Here is a 25,120-nt window from a genome sequence, read left to right on the forward strand (position 1 = left end):
CAACACAACCTAAACGAGAATCGGAGATATTGTCAATAGAAATTCAAAGATAAAAAGACCGACAAAAATGGACGTCGGATAAAGAAGTTATGAATATTTAACGGACTTTTCCTGTTTCGGGAATGTTAAAAATATAAATTTAAAAATAAAATCAAAATTAGCCGATGGAGTCTAAACAAATGTTTTGGAGCACGGTCTCACCTTTGCGTGGAATAAATAACGCCAAAAAAACAGAGCTCGTATGCGAAAGTTTTGAATTTTTGATGTTTGAAAATTTGAAATCCGAAGTCGTACGCCAAGCATACGAGGGTACGCTTAGCGTACTCGGACGAACTTCAATGCGTATTAGTAGATTTGACGCATCCAAAGCTCGGTAATCAAACCAATACGACGTTTAATAGTACGCCCAGCGTACGAGAGTCCACCCAACGTACTTTAGAATACCAAGGTACGCTAAGCGTACCAGAATTTATGCTTAACGTAATACAAGGCTTCAGCCACTATAAATAGGATGCGAGGCTTCCGGGTTTAGGTTACATATATTTTATCAAGTGAGTTCATACCCCTACATTTTCATGATTTTGCACTGTTTTTAGGGGAAATACAAGTGTAACACAAGAAATTTGTGTTAATATATATATATATATACATATATATATATATATATATATATATATATATATATATATATATGTTTTCAATATTTATTAATTGTTACCATCAATAAACTTATATATTTATGTATATATAAATTATATAATTAGGATTCAACAAGCTTAGAATTGATGATTTGACTCTATTTTATGCTCCTTGTTTGGTTGTGGGCTTGGGTAAAATTATTTATTCGAGTATCTATTTAATCAAAATTATATAATATTATATTTATCTAAGTATAACTTCATTTTAAACTTAGAGGGGAATACAAGTAAAACACAAGGAAATCTTGTGATAAAAATCAATATTATTCAAATAGTTTTCAGTTGATGTTTTCATATAGAAACAAACATATAAACTATAATACGTATAGGTTATGGAACAAACGCACTATTTTACAAGTTTAGGTTAAATTATAGAAACAAACATGTAAGCTATGATAGGTATAGTTTATGAGACATACATACAGTTTATTCATTTCAAAATGAGTTTTCTTTATTCAACACGTAACCGTCGATATCCCTTTGTGAGACAAATTTCATTCCCAGTCATGAAATTAAAACTAGAGTCTCCTGGAGGGAGAGCGTAATACTTGTGTATAGATTTATACGGGAATGACAATCCCGCACCTTAACAATTCACTACATTTAGGCCGGTAAGCCTAGGGTGACAAATGTCGTACCAATTACGAAACCTGAAGAACTTTGTGTTTAGGCATTCCGTTGTCATCAAGTATGGTTATGATCACAATTTTCTATTGAACAATACGATTAGTGGATGAATAATTATACAACTTCACATAGTTTTATTTGAAAATAAAACTACAATACAATATTTTGTTGTATAGTTGGTGAATCCAGGCACTTACAGTTACAGAGTTTTCATACAAGTACAAATACATAATACTATACTAGTATAGAGAAAATATACATTTCATGGTTTTACGGAAATTAAAACTACACTATGCTATTTCAGAGTACAGTAAGAATTACATATTTCAATCTTAGGGTATTAAGACTACAGACATGTTTTTGAACTCACCAACTTAATTGTTGACACTCTTTTCAAATCACTTGTATTCTCAGGAAAACAATAAGCAGATATCCACAAGTTTTGAAGAAGATGGAGCTTCATAGACTAATATCTTTTAACAATTGATATACATTTTGTTATCATGTATACAATAAGTTTGAACACAAATGTAAATATTATATGTTAGCAATACATGGTTGTTGTACTTTGATTTCTATTATCCAATTGTTGTGATGCTTAACATGAGGTCATCCACCCCCGAATGTTTCTGCCATTTCGGTTTGGGGGTGTGACTGATTGGTATCAGAGCATTGTTTATAGTGAACTAAGTATATCAAACCATAAAAGATATCCAACTATAAATCCAGTGGGTCAGAAGTGCTGTGAATAAAAGTATACTTTTAAAATTTAAGTATTTTATAAGAAGTATACTAAGATGCATACTTACAAGAACTTGTATCACAGTGAAAAATATAAAAATGTATTAAATGTTGGACACTATAGTTAAACCTAGAAAGTTATGTAATCATATATGGGATAAATATAGCCTGATCAAGTATATTTATTTGAGATATGACCAACATATGTTTGGGAGTGATCGTGGTGTTGCAACAAGTCTAAAACTTACCTATATACTATACAGAGAACCTTATCATTTCAAATACTATATGAGTATTTTTAATACTATAAAACAACATGTTTACATTCTTTCTATGTTTCTTACCTCTAAGTTCTTGTATAGACATTATGGAAAGGGATCCCCCACATGGAGATCCCTACTTCCCTGATCAAGGGAATAATGGTTGGGTTTAAGATGATCAGGAAGAGGATCCCGAGGAGGACGAGAATGAAGAGGAGATGGATGAGGATTCTTATGAGGACCCCGAGGTCTACAAGCCACCTCTTGTCCCCATTCCTAGACAACACTTTCGGTTCCTGACGCCCAATGGGCCGAGGAATTAAGGTTATGGAGCCGAGAACAGGGTCAATGCCCTCCTTTGGGTATGAACATGGATTTCTACAACCTCGAAGGAGAAAGTTTTGCCGACAGGGCCCTCCATGTCATAATACGTTACGTCTCTTAATAGATTGATCAATCACAAATATCGATCAGCCGAATTTTGGAAGTTAATGTTACTTCCCAAGTTAACACCGTTAATCTTCGTCATCTGGATGGAGATCATGATCAAACTAGAAACCACACTAAGAGGCTTCAAGAAAAGATGGTTGCTACTCAAGCTGAAATTAGAATACTTCGGGAACAGCAAACTACACTAGAGAGGTGTTTGATGGCGAAAGAGCACTATGTTACAGAATCCATTGCCTAGAACCGCACTCGCCGCAAGTAGTGTTTACACTACTTTTGTTTTGATATAGGCTACTATATCGGATATGTATATTCTTTTTATCTATATGTAGAACTCCACCCTGCGATTAAGTGAATACACTACTCGTAGGTTGTAATGCTAGATATGCACAAAACCCGAATCCGATCCGATCCGATCCGGATCTAAATCCGATCCGGTTTCGCTTACGTCATCAAAAATCCGATCCAGTCAAAATCCGATCCGGTTCTAACCAAAATCCGAATCCGATTCTAATCCGATTTGAAACCGGTTTAAACCGATTTTAGTGGGTTTTAATCGGATTTTGGGGCGGATTTGGATCCGGTTTTTAGCGAATCCGGTTTACGATCCGGTATCAAATCTGATTTGGAATATAGGATTAGGATCCGATTGAAAATCCGGTTTTAAATCCGATCCGATCCGGTTTGGTCAAAACCGGTTTTGACCCAATCTGGTTTCGGATTGGATCCGGTTTTGAATAGTGAAACCGGTCTTTGTGTGTATCTCTATGTAATGCTGTCAAATTTTCCCTTATGCAGATATAATATAGATCTATATCAAGGTTAAATATTTCCAACTGTATGTACAAAAACTATGTATCAAATGGCAAGAATTTTATTTCTTTGGGAGTTAGCATAATTTTATTAACATTTTGTTTACTCTTAATAATCTATAATTATTTAGTGTATGGTTTAAAGTATTATGTAATTAAAATTCTATTGACCTAAAAATGGTAGGTCCGCCTTAGGCCCTGTTCCTTGTTTGATTGTGAACTTAAGGCGGACCTATTATGTTCGACAATCTATTCAATCTTAATTACATACAACTTGTACACATTAAATGAATGTAGAAGAACCTGGTACGTAATACATTATACAAAAATTCATTTCAAGTGTTTCTATAAACGAAATTGGCGATTGTTTACTTATGTTACTAGACTTTTATTGTAAATCGCTTAATAGAACACTATAATAGTCAGGAAATAATGCAATTAGAGTTAAAAAAATCTTGTTTAATATCGCCTAACTTGTGATCCTTATAGAGTACTTATCATCATTTTTCTTAAATAATTATAGATAATGATGCCTCCAAGTAAGTCCAACTAAAAGAACAACCATCCACTAAATCCACCACCTCCACGGTATGATGTTGTTGTATTCCAAGCAGCAGTACTTGCAGTCGTTGTCACACCCCAAAATCGGAACGGCAGAAACGTTCTGGGGTGGATGACGTCATATCAAGTATCACAACATATGCAGTATAGTAATCAAAGTACAACAACCATTTCATTAATAGTAATAGTTTTACATGGTTTATATTACATTTCATCATCAAAGTAATACAAGTAATAATATAGGTGCAGCTTGGTACTAATCTGTCTTCACCACAAGCTCCTGTAATGTACCTGTCTAAAGCTGACCTGAGAATACAAGTTATTTGAAAAGCAAGTATCAGCATTTTTACAAATGCTGGTGAGTTCATAAGTATTTAGTGCGATTTCATCCAAATAACTTTATATAAGTAGTAGTTTTAAAGTATACAGTGAATTAGAGTCCTTTCCAGAAAATCCTATATTTTCTAACTAAAAGTAATCTTCTAACAAGACTGGATAGAGTTATGTGGTAAAAAGTAATTTTTCCTTTACACTATCATTATCAAAATGTGGTATTGATTTTGAAAGAAAGTAGGAGAATATCAGGGAAACTAACATATGCCTCAGTAGTGAAGACTGCTGTCGAATGAACGGTACACCTAGCTCAGTCTAACAAAAAGGCAGACGTAGACCCCAGACAGTACCAAATGAAAGATACGTCTAACAAGGTCTAAAAATAGTGAACATAGACCCCAGACAGTATCAAATGAATGATACGTCTAGCAAGGTCTAAATACAGTGAACATAGACCCCAGACAATATCAAATGAATGATACAGATAGCAAGGTCTAAATACAGTGAATACAGTGTTAAAACCCGTTACCTTAAGGCCATGAATTATAAGGTAACCCCGAGATACTCGCAACCATACTAATAGACACTAGAGAACTTGACGCCCTGCAAGCGTCGGTAATAATGTGACATATGTCACCCTTTGGGCTTGGTAGGCCGGGGACTGTAGCTAGTAGTCAGGGTGCGGGGGTGTCAATCCCATATAGATCTATACACATAATGCCCGTTCTCACTACAAGAGACTCTGGTTACTATCCCGACAACGTAGAAGGCCGTGTACTGAAGATGTATCTCGTGTAGTGAGATCTGATGTGAAATATTGGACTAATGATAGAGACTCACAACTGAATTGACTAATGTAAACATATATGTCTATGATTCTATACATAATGTATAACTAATGATCAAACAACCTTCGGACGGGTATTCGATCCCACCAGACTCCATCTCAACGAAGAAAAGGAAATAGGGTGAACTAGCCTTCCTAAGTCCTTTAAACATTATTTATATAACTATACAAGCATAAGCATACATTTAACTAAGTTTAAGTGTTTAACGAAGTAGAAGTGTATCGTGAAGTTTAAGCGTATCGTGAAGTATAAGATAATCGTGAAGGATAAGCATATCTTGATGTATAAGTGAATCGTGAAGTATAAGCGTATCGTGAAGTATAAGCGTATCGTGAAGTATAAGTGAATCGTGAAGTCTAAGCGTATCGTGAAGTATAAGCGTATCGTGAAGTATTAGCGTATCGTGAAGTATAAGCGTATCATGAAGTATAAGCGTATCGTGAAGTATAAGCGAATTGTGAAGTAAAAGCGAATCGTGAAGTAAAAGCGTATCGTGAAGTATAAGCGAATCGTGAAGTAAAAGTGTATCGTGAAAAGTATAAGCGTATCGTGAAGTATTAGCGTATTGTGAAGTATAAGCGTATCGTGAAGTATAAGCGTATCGTGAAGTATAAGCGAATCGTGAAGTAAAAGCGAATCGTGAAGTAAAAGCAAATCGTGAAGTATAAGCGTATCGTGAAGTATAAGCGAATCGTGAAGTAAAAGTGTATCGTGAAGCAAAAGTGTATCGTGAAGTATAAGCGTATCGTGAAGTATAAGCGAATCGTGAAGTATTAGCGTATCGTGAAGTATAAGCGTATCGTGAAGTATAAGCGTATCGTGAAGTATAAGCGTATCGTGAAGTATAAGCGTATCGTGAAGTATAAGCGAATCGTGAAGTAAAAGCGAATCGTGAAGTAAAAGCGTATCGTGAAGTATAAGCGAATCGTGAAGTAAAAGTGTATCGTGAAGCAAAAGTGTATCGTGAAGTATAAGCGAATCATGAAGTAAAAGTGTATCGTGAAGTAAAAGCGTATCTTGAAGCAAAATTGTATCATGAAGTAAAAGTGTTAACAAAGTAGTAGCATTAACTACGAGGAAGTATAACGTAGCAGTAGTATCTAACAAAGTAGGAGTACAAAACATGGAAGAAAACTTTGATGAAATCTTTAGAAAACCTTTATACTTTAAGAAAATCATTCATAAACAAGTTTTGATTGTAACCTTTATAAAGGAGAGAAAACCTTTGTTTAAAATGCTGTTGTAGCAGAGTTTGAAATAAAACATACAGCACGAGTGGTAATTTGAGAAAAGCTTTGGACACATAAAGACGTTTTAGAAAACCATTTCTAGTATCATACTTGGTAAAACAGTTGATAATGTAATGAATCCTTGTGCATGCGGGTTATCAATCACATGTGATTAATATGATAACTGGCATGTTTAACTTGTATTCCCCACCATAAAAGCATGTAAAAACATTTAAAAGGTTAATTTAGGGATATGAACTCACCAATTATCAGTGGATCCGACGAAGGTGCCGGTTGGGTGCTCGGGTCAAGTAAAGACTTGAACACACTTAGTGCCCTATTAAACATATGATATCATATATTTGCATACAATTAGCAAATATAATACTAATTTAAACAAGTGTACGCATCCTAAAGTGCGGAAAACACTTTGGTTTAGTGCTTGGAGTGTCCCGGGTAACATTTAAGGGTGTGTATGGCTTAGATAGGGAGTTTACTCTTCAAGAGCAAACTCTTTATGGAGTTCACGGACCTAAGACCATGTCCCCATGAGTTTACGGCCGTAAACTCATGGTGGGAGTGTTCTAGGATGCTAAATGGCCTTATATCATTCATAGAATTAGGCTAGGTCCAAATATAATGCATATGAAGGGTTTAAGGCTCTTAAGGGACCATTTAAGGAGTTCACGGCCATAAACAAGGAGTTTACAGCCGTAAACTCTCACTTGGTCATTTCTTTCATAGTTCTATGCCTTAAATGATAGAGTATAAAGTTCTAAGCATTATTGCAAGCCAAATGCGGGTGTTAGGGCATCATTTGGGAACTTAATGGGAGTTTACGGCCCATGGAGCAATTCTAAGGGGGTTTACGGCCTTAAACACCTAAGTCCGTGGTTTCTTAAATGTTTAAAGCCTTTACATTCGTGTAATTGCTTCTAGACATTTTTCCAAGGCCATAGGAGGTGTTTAGGGGCATTTCTAACACTTAAAATTGAGTTTACTCCCCATGAAGAGGAATTTACGGCCCAAGCATGTTCTTGGGCAGTAAACTCAAGTTTACTCCCCAAAATTATAGTTCAAGGTTTTCTAAGTCCGAATGTGTAAGTCCACAAGTCATATCTAAACCTTAGGGGCAATTTGGAGGGGTTTCGGGGCTTAAAACCCCCATTTAGGGGTGTTCACGGTCCAAGAGCGTTCTTGGGCCGTAAACACATAACTTAGCCCCTATTTGATGTCTTAAACACGAATTTGCATGTTACTTAAGCTATACAACAAGTTAGGATAGAGTTCTTACTAGTTTGGGGCTTGAAACGGGTGTTTTGGCTCGAAAACGAGTTGTAGAGAGAGAGTGGAAAAGGTGGAAATGGAGTTTACTCTCCTTTATATAGGGGCTTGAGTTGGGGCTCAGTGAAAATCTACCTGATACTACCGTTAAACGGGGCTTTTGGTCGCACCCGATGTAGTGGTCGTATTTTGATTTGGTTGAAACTAAACTTTTTCAAGGGAAAAATTTGGGGTGTTTCTAATTTATTTCAGCCGTCATAAAGTCATTCAAAAAGTCCCAAATTTATTAACCCATCCAAAAGTTAATGCACAGTTAAATAAAATGAGGCTTATTAACGAAAAAAGGGGTTAAAAATAACGGAATAAATTTCGAGTTGTCACATCATCCCCCCGTTAGAGGGAATTTCGTCCCGAAATTTAGGTTTAGGCAAGGTAGTAGGTATGAATGACCGAGTAAAGGCAGGAGGGTACTTCTTATTCGGTTTGCCTTGCACATCCCAAGTGATCTATGGCCTGTGTTTGTCATTCCAACAAACCTTCACCTATGGGATGCGGATTCCATCTCGTGTAGTTAGCGATTTCCTACAGGTATGTCTACGAAGTTAGGATTCTCAGTCGTTTCTATCAAGATGTGTGGTATACGTAGAGTCACATCGGGCAAGCACTTATCAAGTCTAAGAAGTGGATCAATCTAGGATGAAGCTTGTGGAATATCCGAAAGTAGTATTGGTCTGATGAGGGTTGGACTAATCTCCGTAAAGGATCTCGGATGGTCCAAAGCTCTCGGAAAGGTAGAGATTTTCAGTACTTTAGAACATAGTGTACTTCTATGGCAAGATCATCACTAGTGTGATTGCCATTCTGAAGTTGCTAACGTTCTCTCTCATACTGGAAGTGTAGTCCTTCAGGGTGGTTCTTAGGAAGCTCGGGTTGTCCTTGGTTTCACGTTTCCTGTCAATTGGCTTTTAGAGACTTTCTAAATCATCGGATGGGTTGCGTGTCTACGGTATCTTTTTGTTGTAGAGTGGATATCTCAATCTTGTGCAAAATGAACCTGCACTAATGAATCTTGAGATATTCCTAACGGAAACCCTCAGGGTCGAGGAGATAGGGTTTCACCAGACGAGTGTTGGACTATTTCAGGAGGTGGTTCTACTATTTCTGCGTGAGATAGTATTCGTGCAACACCTAGTAGTCCAATGAATCTCTAAGACGTTGGTTTATTTTAGTGCAGAAAGTGGTTGCTCTTATATAACCCATCGACTAACACCTAGACTAGTGTGAAGTCTATAATGTCTTCGGGATCTGGGTTATGTGGCTTAACGTAACTACTTTCGCACTTTGATCAAGTATTCTTGGCTGCGAAGGTTATCCTGTGGTTCTCGGTATTCTAGTGTTCGCTTTGGAGAATGCAGTCTATCGCCTACAAGGCGACGGTGACTTCTTCCACGTGAGAGGGCGGAGGATCCTAGGCACTACTCGTGTGTAATGGGGTGGATGAAGTGTCTGAGTAGTGCGAACACCTTTTTCAACTACTCTTCTGAAGGTTGTGAGTTTTCTCAGTCTAGGTCAAATCTAGTGAGTATGGGGTTCCATCACTTGGAACTTTAATCTCCTCATCCACTCTTCTCAGAGTCTAACTTATCGCAGCTTCTGGATTTCTGGGATATCCGCTGAGATACTTAATTCGTGGGATTAAGCGTGAGTGGATGGTTGTAGTCAATGTCCTTGACTCTTACGACTCAAATTTCTTTATCAACTGAGGGTGTTAGCTACTATGTTGGCTTAACCGGGATGACAACAAACTTCGGATCTGTGGTCATTATAGTAGCTCAACCCGCAAGGGTTCTCTTGAGTCTATCTCCTATTCTATGGAATATGATGAAAGGTCTTTTTGAGGGATCTACGAGGTATGCTTCAGGTGGTTATCGTCTTCTGGAATGCCTGTAGTGTCTCTACTTCGGTTTCTTTCTACCTAAGAAGGGTTGGTTTACAGCGCGCGATACTCTTCTCCTGGGTACTTCGGAAAGTTTTGAAATAAGAGTGACGACTGGCGGATCGCATTACTTTTCATTATTTTTATTATGTTTAGGTTCGGAAGAACCTTTATTTTCCGAAATGGCTACAGTGAAAGTTCTTTTTACACAACACTAGGGAGTTACACACGGTTGCACTAAGTCAAACCATGATGGATAGAGGCGTCGAAGTTGGCATATTTCGACATGATATAGAATGAGAGTCGATAGAGTCATGTGCTGAATGGGCACACAGGTTCTAGGTGACTCGGGTTTTGTCCCGTGTATCACTGCCGTGGATACTTGACTGATAGAGTCGACGTGGAACTATAGAGGGCCCTGAGTGTTTCTGAGTAAAGTACCTTTTTTATGAGTGGATTCTCACGAGGCATTTCTATAATCGCCTCACATATACTAGTCATGTACAATTAAGGTGGGGAGGACTGTTGACTGAGCGACTTCGCCTTAAATCCACAACCAAACGAGGAACACGAAATGAGGCGGCATTCACTCACTCTAGGTCTATCCATCTCAATTATACATGACCGTAATGTATATATCTAGCCATTATAGTTTTACTTGATGAAATTTTAAATTTTATAACAGTGCTGCGAATTTCACCTTAATGGGGAAGTAATTATATTTAGAATTAGCCTTTTAATGTTTTCGGTTAGTTATGTGAGATTAAGAGACGTACGGAAATCTACCGGGTTCCTTGATGCTTCTCCCTAGGCAGGTAGAGTCAGACTCCTCTTGTTTCCTTGTTGTTCCTTCAGTTTGGATAGTTCTTCTTGAAGTGTCCTGCCTCACGACATAGATAGCAACTGTATTGGTCACCACATTGGTGGTTGATGTAATAAACTAAATCGGGGTCCTGCAGAAGCGAGCAATATACCCCTTCATGTGGCACCTAGCACAGTAGAGTTCCCGACATATACCATGATGATGGTAGCTACACTTGCTGTAGTGGGGAAGGTTTCCTAGGTATTGTTTTCTTGAAGTCAGGATGGAAGGGATGGCAGGGGTATTGACTGCATCGGCTCGTTGCCCTTCAGAAGGTCCTTGAGTCGAGGTACTTCCCTCCTTGATCTTGAGTTTTCTCTTTAGTGGAGTTGTCTGAGGTTCTTGGGGGGTTGGGTATGCGGTTGAGGGTTGTTGCTGTCTGTGGCTGGGATCAGAATTCCCGATAGGGTTCTTGCTAATATTGGTGTTTTTAACATTCAACTAAGCCCTGACAGCTAGTACGGCTACCGAAACTGCATCCTGGAACGTAGCTTCATCGAGTAGGAGAGTAGGTTTCTTGCTAGTGGATTGGTTACACTTGCTCGAAGGCATGGTTTTTCCCTTATACGGAAAGGGACTCAAGCGGATGAGAGACGATGGTTAACCCTGGACATATTTGTCCTTACTGTATTAGGCATAAATTTTTCCCGTGCCTCAGATATTGGTTATCTGAGTGTCGACCTACATCCCTATGATGTAGTCCTGGTGTACAAGGTAGGAGTGTGTGCATCGGAAAAAGCTATAAGATGGGAATCGTTCCTACTAAGTTACCTTTATACTGGGAAAGGTTTCACTCTCCGACCTGGAAAGATTTGAGAATAGTTCGGAACAAATTCCGCAGGAAGAAAGGTTCATGAAGACTTATGGCTAAATGTCCTCAATGGAGGTGTTGGGATCCGCTCTAATCATGTTACTGGCATCGGGAAATGGCGATTTACCTAACACATAGTGTGAGTAGTGTAACCACTAACTCACTAAATTGTATTATTTTGTGGGTGTATTAGCGCAACTAACACAAGGAATAAGACACTTCTCGGGTTCCATGTACTGGATCCCTCTGTCTACCTTGTGTTTTTGACTGAAATCGGTGTTGGTTTCCTTCGGGTAGTTACCTAGGGTTCTCTCCTCGTATGGACATATTGAATCTCTACTTCGCCTTCCTTCTGATTCCGGCTCTGAGTGTCATCGCTTCAGGATGGATGACTGTAAATCTCGAAAGTTTAGATGAATTACCCACCATGTCCCTAAAAAGATATAGGCACTTGGTGGATTCAATAGTCTCGACCTAGTTCATTTATTTCCGATCTAGAAATCTTCTCAATGAACTTTTCCTAGATCTGCATCGCCTCTTCTGTCGATCACTGAAGTGGATAGGGTTTTCTACAGGGTTCGTGCGAGAATGGAAATGTCTAAAGAATCTTAAGAGATTATTAACATATCACTGGGTGATCCATATCGAGTCCTGCTACGATTACCTAGGGTATACAAATCATATATAGTTTAGATCCGATAGGCCTTCGAATATGTGATACTACTTTATATCCACATCTAAACAAGGAAAAGGAAGTAGAGCAAAACCACACATTCTTAGCCTATGGGGTCCTTATCATATATAATCTTGGGAGTATACCCTCTGTAGTTGTAGGTATATCAATAAGGATCTTTTTAGTTTTTCACACAAGGTTATCTATGGATCCTAAAATACCCCTATGTTATTTTAATTTATTGTTTGTTTCTTATCTTCTGAATATGATTCTGGGATTAGTGTGAATCATTTAGTATTCCAAAATACTCCTATAGTATTTTAAACTTTATGTTTGGCTCTAGCATTCCTAGTTGGTAAGTTTCAGACCTGTTGCAACACCACTATCACTCCCAAGCACACGTTCATCGCATCTCGAATAAATGTAGTTGATCAGGTTACATTTATTCCAGCTTACAATTACATAACTGCCTAGGTTTGACGGTAATGCTCAACATCCGAAGACTTTTATTCTTGTTCTTCTTGTGATACTTGTGTTTGAGTGTTTAGATTCTGGATGATCTTATACTTTGGTAAAATATGGTTATATTTTAAAGCATAATTCTTGGTCAGAATGTTTTATCCCTATGTATTTATAGGTTGTATATCTTTTATGAATTGATATATACTTAGCTCACTATAAACAATGCTCTGATACCAATCTGTCACACCTAAAAACTGGAACGACGGAAACGTTCTGGGGTGGATGACGTCATATCGAGTATCACAACATATGCAGTATAGTAATCAAAGTACAACAACCATTGCATTAATAGTAATAGTTTTACATGGTTTATATTACATTTCATCATCAAAGTAATACAAGTAATAATATAGGTGCAACTTGGTACTAATATGTCTTCACCACAAGCTCCTGGAATGTACCTGTCTAAAGCTGACCTGAGTTCATAAGTATTTAGTGTCATTTAATCCAAATAACTTTATATAAGTAGTAGTTTTAAAGTATACAGTGAATTAGAGTCCTTTCCAGAAAATCCTATATTTTCTAATTAAAAGCAGTCTTCTACCAAGACTGGACACAGTTATGTGGTAAAAAGTAATTTTTCCTTAACAGTATTATTATCAAAATGTGATATTGATTTTGAAAGAAAGTAGGAGAATATCAGGGAAAATAACATATGCCTCAGCAGTGAAGACTGCTAACTAAGGCAAAAGATATCATAGACTCCAGGGGAATATCGAATAAACGGTACACCTGGCTCAGTCTAACAAAAAGGGAGACCCAGACCCCAGATAGTACCAAATGAAAGATATGTCTAGCAAGGTCTAAAAACAGTGAACATAGACCCCAGACAGTATTAAATGAATGATACGTCTAGCAAGGTCTAAATACAGTGAACATAGACCCCAGACAGTATCAAATGAATGATACGTCTAGCAAGGTCTAAATACAGTGACTGCAGTGTTAAAACCTGTTACCTTAAGGCCATGAATTACAAGGTAACCCTGAGATACTGGCAACCATACTAATAGACACTAGAGAACTTGACGCCCTGCAAGCATCAGTAATAATGTGACATATGTCACCCTTCGGGCTTGGTAGGCCGGGGACTGTAGCTAGCAGTCAAGGTGCGTGGGTGTCAATCTCGTATAGATATATACACATAATGTCCGCTCTCCCAACAAGAGACTCTGGTTACTATCCTGACAACGGAGAAGGTCGTGTACTGAAGATGTATCTCGTGTAGTGAGATCTGATGTGAAATACTGGACTAATGATTGAGACTCACAACTGAACTGACTAATGTAAACCCATATGTCTATGCTTGTATACATAATGTATAACTAATGATCAAACGACCTTTGGACGGGTATTCGATCCCACCAGACCACATCTCAACAAAGAAAAGGAAATAGGGCGAACTACCCTTCTTAAGTCCTTTAAACATTATTTATATAACTATACAAGCATAGGCATACATTTAAGTAAGTTTAAGTGTTTAACGAAGTAGAAGTGTATCGTGAAGTATAAGCGTATCGTGAAGTATAAGTGAATCATGAAGTATAAGCGTATCGTGAAGTATAAGTGAATCGTGAAGTATAAGCGTATCGTGAAGTATTAGCGTATCGTGAAGTATAAGCGTATCGTGAAGTATAAGCGTATCATGAAGTATAAGCGAATCGTGAAGTAAAATTGTATCGTGAAGTAAAAGCGTATCGTGAAGTATAAGTGAATCGTGAAGTAAAAGTGTATCGTGAAGTAAAAGTGTATTGTGAAGTATAAGCGAATCGTGAAGTAAAAGTGTATCGTGAAATAAAAGCGTATCGTGAAGCAAAATTGTATCACGAATTAAAAGTGTTAACAAAGTAGTAGCATTAACTACGAGGAAGTATAACGAAGCGGTAGTATCAAACAAAGTGGGAGTATAAAACATGGAAGAAAACTTTGATGAAATCTTTGGAAAACCTCTATACTTTAAGAAAATCATTCATAAATAAGTTTTGATTGTAACCTTTATAAAGTAGAGAAATCCTTTGTTTAAAATGCTGCTGTAGCTGTAACAACGCAAATTTTTAAATAAAATTTTCATTTAAAATAAAGTGATTTCATTCAACCAATAGTATTTATTCCGTTTTTCATATCAAATACATATATAAAATCCCCAAGATCTCAAATAGCAGCAGTGTGTATGCATCATGCCGGCGCCTTCCCATGGTCCTCGCTAGTACCTGAAACACATACATAACAACTTGTAAGCATAAATGCTTAGTGAGTTCCCCGGTATACGACTTACACACATACGCCCTTCCAGGCCCTGACCTTCCGGTCCACAACACTTCGCCTTCCGGCCCATAACATATTGCCTTCCGGCCCGTAACATATCGCCTTCCGGCCCATAACGTATTGCCTTCCGGCCCATAAACATATACAGCACATAATACATTTACTCTAACACATAAACACATGTATCATATATCATACCTGACTTTTCTGTCACATAACATATTGCCTTCCGGCCCATTAACACACATAGCATAAATAACACATATCATATCCGACCTTCCGGTCTCATAGTCAAACCCTTCCGGGTGTAGTATAGTGAGAAGACTCACCTCGTGGTAATGAAAACTATCAACTCTTGAAATCACTCGCACTCGATCCGCCGATCTGCAGACTCCCTATAATACCATATACCCTTATTAATACTCTTATCATTCAAGACAACTAACCCTAAGAAATTATATGCAGGTCAACTCTGGTCAACGGTCAACTGGACCAGACTCGTCGAGTGCAAAGGTGACTCGACGAGTCGAGACGTCCTCTCCAACTTTCCCTGATGATCCCTTTCTACTCGTCGAGTATCCCCCTTGACTCGACGAGATCCACGTGGAAGACTCGCGGGGCCACCCCGACTCCACTCGCCGAGTCTGAAGAACAACTCGGCGAGTCCTAGTGAATCTTCAAGCTACTCGCCGAGTATGTTCATTGGACTCGGCGAGTCCATGCCATGCAGTCGATTAACTGCTTCCTGAAATACGTATGGTCCCAAAATACACAATCATGGGACTTTCTGGACCTCTAAACATCCTATTACTGGGGTATAAACGTTTGGGTAACAACATAATAATCCATCTAATCACCAAATGGGTTTCATAAACCCTAAATCCGTGTACACATCAAAATAACAGGAATGATCCGAAGTATTACCTGAAAAACGTACTCTCTGTGTCCCCAAACCTCAGAACTCGGATCCCTTGCTGTTCCTTTAGCCAAAACTCCTCTCCTTCTTGCCCAACAATCTCTTCAAAGTTCCAATAGCCTCAAATCTTGCTCTAGATGTCCACAGACGCTTAGGGTTCTTCTCAATCGGCTAAAAGACGGACAATGACGGCCTAAAAGGCGTTATATACGATCCAAAACCAAACGGCTAGGGTTTCCGCTGAACAGCGCAGACTCGCCGAATCCATAATGGACTCGTCGAGTCCAGTCGCGAACCCGCGACCCAGTCTGTGGTTCTACTCGGCGAGTCTGGCTCCAACTCGCTGAGTCCCTTCCTAAAACACCCCAAAAACAATATTATAAAAATACCTAAAATTCCGGGCTGTTACAACTCTCCCCCACTAGGACTAGACTTCACCCTCGAAGTCTCATTCTGCAAATAACTCCGGATGTTGCTCCCGCATCTCACGCTCCGGCTCCCAAGTCATCTCCGATCCTTTCCGGTGTTGCCACTGAACCAACACCAGAGGTACTTCCTTGTTCCACAGAACCTTGATCTTCCGATCCCTGATAGCTACCGGTCTCTCGGCGTAATTCAGGCTCGCATCCACCTGAATATCCTCTAACGGAACCACTGCCGATTCATCGGCTATACACTTCCTCAACTGTGATACGTGAAAGGTATTGTGAATCTGTCCCAACTATGCTGGCAACTCCAACCGATAAGCTACCCGACCTACCCTTGCAATTACACGAAATGGACCTATGAACCGGGGCCCCAACTTGCCCCTCTTTCTGAACCGGATCACTCCCTTCCAAGGAGAAACCTTCAGGAGAACGAAGTCGCCAACCTGGAATTCTAGCTCGGACCGGCGTCTGTCCGCATAACTCTTCTGTCGGCTCTGGGCGGTCAATAACCTCTGCCTAACCTGCTGAATCTGCTCTGTCATCTGGAGTACGATCTCTGTACTGCCCATCACTCTCTGTCCCACCTCTCCCCAGCAAATGGGAGTCCGACACCTCCTACCATACAACAACTCAAAAGGTGGCATACCAATGCTCGAATGATGGCTGTTGTTGTAGGAAAAATCAGCCAAAGGCAAATGCGCATCCCAGCTACCCCCAAAGTCTAACACACACGCTCTAAGCATGTCTTCCAATGTCTGAATCGTCCACTCGCTCTGACCGTCTGTCTGGGGATGGTATGCGGTACTAAAATGCAGTTTAGTACCCAGCTCCTCATGGAATTTCTTCCAGAACCTGGAAGTGAAGCGTACATCACGGTCTGAAACAATCGAGATCGGCACTCCATGCCGAGATACTACCTCTCTCACGTATAACTCCGCCAACTTCTCCGCTGATGAACTCTCGCTAATGGCAAGGAAGTGTGCACTCTTCGTCAATCTATCCATAATCACCCAAATTGCATCGACTCCCTTGGCAGCTCTCGGCAATTTGGTGATGAAATCCATAGTAATCTGTTCCCACTTCCACTCAGGAATCTCCAAGGGCTACAACTTACCATGCGGTCTCTGGTGCTCGGCCTTAACCCTACGGCAGGTCAAACACCTCTCAACGAACCATGCGACGTCTCTCTTCATACAAGGCCACCAATATTCCTTCCTCAAGTCCAAATACATCTTCGTAGCACCGGGATGGATTGAGAATTTCGATCTATGAGCCTCCTCCATCAAAGTGGCACGCGTACCGCCCACGAATGGTACCCAAATCCGACTCTGAAATGTCAGAAGTCCTCGTCCATCCTTAACGAACTCTGAAATTAACCCAACGACCCGCTCTTTCTTCTGCATCTCGGATCTCACAACCTCGGCCTGTGCCCCACGAATAGCATCTAATACTGGAGACATCACCGTCAGTCTCAGACATACGTCTCGCAATGGAGTGCTCTCCGCCCTACGACTCAATGCATCGGCTACCACGTTAGCCTTGCCTGGGTGGTATAGGATCTCACAGTCATAATCCTTAACCACGTCCAACCATCTCCTCTGACGCATATTTAGGTTGGGTTGATCCATCAAATACTTCAAACTCTTATGGTCCGTGTATATAGTACAATGGACCCCGTACAGGTAGTGACGCCAAATCTTGAGAGCGAACACTACTGCCCCCAACTCTAAGTCATGCGTGGGATATCTCGCCTCGTGAGGCTTTAATTGCCTCCATGCATAAGCTATCACATGGCCTCTCTGCATCAACACTGCACCCAGTCCTGAAATCGACGCGTCGCAATATACGACAAAATCCTCCATCCCCTCCGGGAGGGCTAATACCGGGGCTTTGCACAGTCTCTGACGTAGTGTCTCGAAGGAAGTCTGTTGCTCGGGTCCCCATGAGAATGTAACACCCTTCCGGGTCAATCTGGTGAGCGGTACCGCAATCTTGGAGAAGTCCCTAATAAATCTCCGATAGTACCCCGCCAACCCAAGGAAACTCCTGATCTCGGAAGGTGATTTCGGTGCCTCCCAACTCATCACTGCTTCCACCTTGGCTGGATCGACCAATATCCCTGCCTGATTAACAACATGTCCAAGAAATTGGACCTCCCGCAACCAGAAGTCACATTTGGAGAATTTTGCATATAGCTTCTCCGACCTCAATACCTCAAGGACCTCCCTCAAATGTCCCTCATGCTGCTCTCTAGTTCGCGAATACACTAGGATGTCGTCGATAAATACAATCACAGACCGATCCAGCATCGGCCTGCATACCCTGTTCATGAGGTCCATGAACACTGCCGAGGCATTGGTGAGCCCGAAAGGCATCACCACGAACTCGTAATGCCCATACCGCGTCCTGAATGCTGTCTTCTGGACGTCCTCATCCCGCACTCTTACCTGATGGTACCCTGATCTCAAATCGATCTTGGAAAACCAAGATGCCCCTTGCAACTGATCGAATAGATCATCGATCCTAGGTAACGGATAGCGGTTCTTGACCGTCACCTTGTTCAACTCCCGGTAATCAATGCACATCCGGTGTGAACCATCCTTCTTCTTGACGAACAGAATCGGTGCTCCCCACGGCGAGCTACTCGGCCGAATAAATCCCTTCCCCAGCAACTCCTGGAGTTGCGAGGACAACTCTTGCATCTCTGGAGGTGCAAGACGATAAGGCACCTTCGCAATAGGCGCAGCCCCCGGAATCAGATCGATACCAAACTCTACTTGCCTCGCAGGAGGTACTCCCGGCAACTCCTCAGGAAAAACATCTGGAAACTCGCGCACCACTGGAACCTCCTCCACTGTCCTCGGTCTCTCGGAAGCCTCCCACGTATCCATCACATACGCCACAAAACCTCTACATCCCTGCTGTAGGCATTGCCTCGCCCTAGCGGCCGAAAAAAAAGCTGATCCCGAACGGGTACCCTCGCCGTATACCGTAAGAACTCCCCCACTAGGGTCTCGTATAGTCACCAGCTGGCGCTCACAGTCGATGACAGCGCTGAATCGGCTCAACCAGTCCATGCCCACGATGACACAGACATCCCCCATCGCAATAGGAATTAGGTCAATCGGAAACGCTACCCCGAAAATCTCTAGTACGCATCCCCGAAGAACCTCCGTGGCACAAACCACCATCTCGGCCGCTATAGAAACGCTCAGAGGCCAACTTAACGGCTCACGACTAATGCTGATATGCTAACTAAAAGCTAAAGATACAAAGGATCTACTTGCACCCGAATCAAATAACACTAGAGCAAGCATAGAGTTCACAAGAAAAGTACCTACACATACATTAACATAAGCATAACATTTCGACTTTAAGGTAAATACGTGAATTACAGCATACCTGCCACAACATCGGGCGCAGCGCGGACCTCCTCCGCAGTCAGCTGAAAGGCTCTCCCGCGAGCCCTCGGGGCCTCGACCTTCGCCGGTCGGGTTTCAGTAATCCTGGTAGTAGGTGTAGATCCCTGACGAAGCTGCGGGCACTCGGCCTTCTGATGGCCTGTCTGGTTGCAGTGAAAGCAAACCATGAACCCCTTAGGATAATCCCTGGCAATGTGTCCTTCCTTGCCACACTTGTAGCAACCACCAGCTCGACACGCCCCCTCATGACCCTTGCCGCACTTTCCACAAGTGTGGCCCTTCGGACCTCCCATCCTCGAATCAGCGGATTTGATCCGCTTGGCTGTCGGCTGAGACTGAGCCGGTCGTCGGTCCACCTGCCGAGACTCGGCCTCCTCCCTGGCCTGAGTCTCCAACTCGATCTCGCGCTTCCTGGCGTTCGCCTGAAGCTTAGTGAAAGTACGATAGGTGGAGTTTGACACAAACTCCCGGATATCCCTCCTCAAAACGCATAAATACCGGCTCATCCGTGACTGTTCTGTAGACACCAGCTCTGGGCAGAACATCGCCCTCTCGTGAAACTTCCGTGTGACCACCGCAACGGAATCAGTACCCTGCTTAAGGGTCAAGAACTCCTGAATCAATCGTTCCCTCTCCACTGGGGGAACGTACTCATCCCTGAACATCTCAGTAAACCTCTCCCATGTCACCGTTGTAATCTCCGCCAGAGTGAAGTTCGCCGTTACGAACTTCCACCAATCCTTCGCTCCCAGACGGAGCTGGTTCAAGGCGAACCGTACCCTTAGGTGTTTCGGGAATGAGCAAGTGTAGAAGCACCCCTCAATTTCGGCGATCCAGCTCATCGCAGCAATCGGATCCTGCGTCCCATCGAACTCAGGGGGTTTCATGTTGTTGAATTCCCGGAACAGCAACGAATCGCCCCCTTGCGGCCTGGCAGCAGCCACAGCTGCGGTAGCGGCAGCGGCTGCAGCCTCAGTCAGTGCGGCGTACCGCTCCTCAAACGTCTCCATCAGTGTGGTCTTAATAGACCCAAACATCTCCGGGATCTCAGCCCGGATCGCTGCAGCTACCTCCTCCTGAATCATCTGACGAATATCCTCGTCGCTCACACTGCTCGAACTCGCCCCATGACGTGTGGTAACCATGATGTCTCTGAAATACAACATAAAATTATCAGAGACTCCATCAAGTACAATTGTACTCGATAACGCAACCCTACTCAGTCTCCGATATCCAGGGATTCTTACTTGGGTCTTCCACCGACCCGGTGTCTGCGGTAGTACGGGCCCAATACTACCGACCACACCGTGTCAGTATTCATCCCAAATCTTCCTCCCCAAACCCCGAATAGTGAGTACTCTACCTCTAGTATGCACTATCTACCTGCACGCTATCGAATATCTCATATAAGCAAACTCCCTAGACTAAGGCATCACAAAACAGGCCATTCTAGTCCTATCATGAATACCTAGTCTTCTAGCATGCATAACAATTCATAATTCGGTGCATAAAATAACATTGTAAGGTATTCTGGGGATCTTTACCGTTCGGGCGTTGGCTGATCGTACACACTGCTCCGTTCTTGTTTACCACTTTACCATTTATAAAAATTTATGTCTTTATTATTTTTAAAAGATCTTTCCTCAATCCTCGGTTTGAGTTCAGTTACACCCGAAGGTACACCCGAATCCCTCAAACCAAGGCTCTGATACCAATTGTAACGACGCAAATTTTCAAATAAAATTTTCATTTAAAATAAAGTGATTTCATTCAACCAATAGTATTTATTCCGTTTTTCATATCAAATACATATATAAAATCCCCAAGATCTCAAATAGCAGCAGTGTGTATGCATCATGTCGGCGCCTTCCCACGGTCCTCGCTAGTACCTGAAACACATACATAACAACTTGTAAGCATAAATGCTTAGTGAGTTCCCCAGTATACGACTTACACACATACGCCCTTCCAGGCCCTGACCTTCCGGTCCACAACACTTCGCCTTCCGGCCCGTAAAATAATCGCCTTCCGGCCCATAACATATTGCCTTCCGGCCCGTAACATATCACCTTCCGGCCCATAACGTATTGCCTTCCGGCCCATAAACATATACAGCACATAATACATTTACTCTAACACATAAACACATGTATCATATATCATACCTGACTTTTCTGTCACATAACATATTGCCTTCCGGCCCATTAACACACATAGCATGCATAGCAACTACCTTTCTATTTATAGCATAAATAACACATATCATATCCGACCTTCCGGTCTCAAAGTTAAACCCTTCCGGGTGTAGTATAGTGAGAAGACTCACCTCGTGGTAATGAAAACTATCAACTCTTGAAATCACTCGCACTCGATCCGCCGATCTGCAAACTCCCTATAATACCATATACCCTTATTAATACTCTTATCATTCAAGACAACTGTCCCTAAGAAATTATATGCAGGTCAACTCTGGTCAATGGTCAACTGGACCAGACTCGTCGAGTGCAAAGGTGACTCGACGAGTCGAGACGTCCTCTCCAACTTTCCCTGATGTTCCCTTTCTACTCGTCGAGTATCCCCCTTGACTCGACCAGATCCACGTGGAAGAATCGCGGGGCCACCCCGACTCCACTCGCCGAGTCTGAAGAACAACTCGGCGAGTCCCAGTGAATCTTCAAGCTACTCGCCGAGTCTGTTCATTGGACTCGGCGAGTCCATGCCATGCAGTCGATCAACTGCTTCCTGAAATACGTATGGTCCCGAAATACACAATCATGGGACTTTCTGGACCTCTAAACATCCTATTACTGGGGTATAAACGTTTGGGTAACAACATAATAATCCATCTAATCACCAAATGGGTTTCATAAACCCTAAATCCGTGTACACATCAAAATAACAGGAATGATCCGAAGTATTACCTGAAAAACGTACTCTTTGTGTCCCCAAACCTCAGAACTCGGATCCCTTGCTGTTCCTTTAGCCAAAACTCCTCTCCTTCTTGCCCAACAATCTCTTCAAAGTTCCAATAGCCTCAAATCTTGCTCTAGATGTCCACAGACGCTTAGGGTTCTTCTCAATCGGCTAAAAGACGGACAATGACGGCCTAAAAGGCATTATATACGATCCAAAACCAAACGGCTAGGGTTTCCGCTGAACAGCGCAGACTCGCCGAGTCCATAATGGACTCGTCGAGTCCAGTCGCGAACCCGCGACCCAGTCTATGGTCCTACTCGGCGAGTCTGGCTCCAACTCGCCGAGTCCCTTCCTAAAACACCCCAAAAACAATATTATAAAAATACCTGAAATTCCGGGCTGTTACAGTAGCAGAGTTCGAAATAAAACATACAGCACGAGTGGTAATTTGAGAAAATCTTTTGACACATAATGACGTTTTAGAAAACCATTTCTAGTATCATACTTGGTAAAACAGTTGACTGTGTAATGAATCCTTGTGCATGCGGGTTATCAATCACATGTGATTGATATGATAACTGACATGTTTAACTTGTATCCCCCCCCCCCCCTAAAAGCATGGAAAACATTTAAAAGGTTATTTAAGGTGTAACATCCGGAATCCCAGGTATATTATTTAATATTTATTTTTTTGATTTATAAGAAGGAACTCGGCGAGATTATGCGTAGACTCGCTGAGTATGGTCATGATTGTTCGTCCGGATTCACTTTGGACTCGGCGAGTCCACACTGTTTAATGAAACCCTAATCCCCTGGGTTTGGAGCCTATTTAACGATACTTATAGCCTCTCATTTCGGCTACCAATCCCTTGAGAGAACCATATGTGAGCCAAATCGTTGTGAGGAAGAAGAAGTCACTTTTGATCCTTGTACCTTGGTTTAACAAGAAGGAGGTGAACAAGAGCAAAGGGGAGGTGCAATTCTATCAGTTCCAGAGTTCAGAGACTCCATTTTGAGGTAATAGTTCGAACCTCCTTCAGTTTTGGTGTTGATCATTAGACCCTTTAGAGAGTGATTATGTGGAGCAAATGGTCCCTCTTCGAGTTTGTGCCTTGGATCTGGACTCAAAGAGGTCCAGAGACCATAACCCTTGGAGCTTTATGAATCAGCTTGGGGTTATTGGACTTAGGTTGCCATTTCTGGGACTAAATCTCCTTTTGATGCCTTGTTCTTGCTATAAAAGCATTAAGTTTCTAGCTTTACATGACATTCATGCTTGGGAAGGCCAGGTCTTTGATTTAGGGAAAACAGATCTGACCTCAGGAGGCTAGTAGAGTTTATGCATGGCATGAACTCGCCGAGTTGTTCCTGAGACTCGGCGAGTAGGGTTAGGGTTTCACGTAAAATTCTCAGTAAGTAGACTTGCCGAGTTGGTGGATGACTCAGTGAGTCAGAAGGGAGTTAGAGGATTGGAGTTCAAGTCGGTACTCGCCGAGTAGTTCTTGAGACTTGGCGAGTTGAGTCGTGGTGGCCCCGCGATTCATGCCTAGTATGACTTGTCAAGCATAGGGAAGGACTCAGCGTGCCAAGCGGGACAAAGTGTTAGAGAGCATGTGTGAACTCGCCGAGTCACCAGGGTGCACTCGGCGAGTAGGGTCAAAGTGTAACCGTTGACCTTTAGGGTTTGGTCAATGGAGTACTTGTGTCGAGAGGGGGGTAAAATAGTCTTTTACCCTCCTAAGGGTGCCAATGGTAGGACGAGTCTAGTTTTGAGAGTTATATTTATAAGAGTCTTTATTTTATATGAATAGGCGGAGACTAGGCAATATTTCTACCGAGTCAGAGATTTACCAAGACACCTGAGGTGAGTCTTCTCACTATACTTTACCTAGTGTGGTAACAGAGTTATGTGATAGAGTATTTTAGAGTTACATGCTAGTGTAATTGCATGTTATTTATGTGTTATGATTTATTGTGATATATGCTATGTATGATTCAGAGTTAGGACCATCGGGTCCACAGAGTTAGGGCCAAAGGGCCCATAGAGAGTTAGGGCTGGAGGGCCCCACTGAGACACATAGACATGAGGGTCAACAGAGTTACAGCCTCGAGTGACTATTATGTGTTAGAGTGGTATTTTGGGGAGCTCACTAAGCATTTGTGCTTACAGTGTTATGTATTATGTGTTTCGGGTACCAGTGATGATCGCGGGAAGGCGCCGGCATGATTCGTACACATGCACCACCGGAGTTTATATATATTTTGACCTTGGGTTTTGTACTAATACAATGTTGATAGAATGTTTTATTTATGATTACAAATGCTATTTTATTGGTTACAAAAGTGAAAAATTGTTCAAATTTTTTACGGTGTTACAAGTTGGTATCTGAGCCTTGCTTTGAGGGATTCAGATATATCTTCGGGTGTATCTAAACTCAAACTGGGGATTTGAGGAAATTTTTAATAATAAATATAATATTTTTGAAAAAAAGTAAAAAGAGTCTTGAGACAAAGAGAGCAGAGTCGTGTGTA

Source organism: Lactuca saligna, chromosome 9, assembly GCF_052625555.1.
Source record: "Lactuca saligna cultivar CGN05327 chromosome 9, ASM5262555v1, whole genome shotgun sequence".
NCBI lineage: Eukaryota > Viridiplantae > Streptophyta > Magnoliopsida > Asterales > Asteraceae > Lactuca > Lactuca saligna.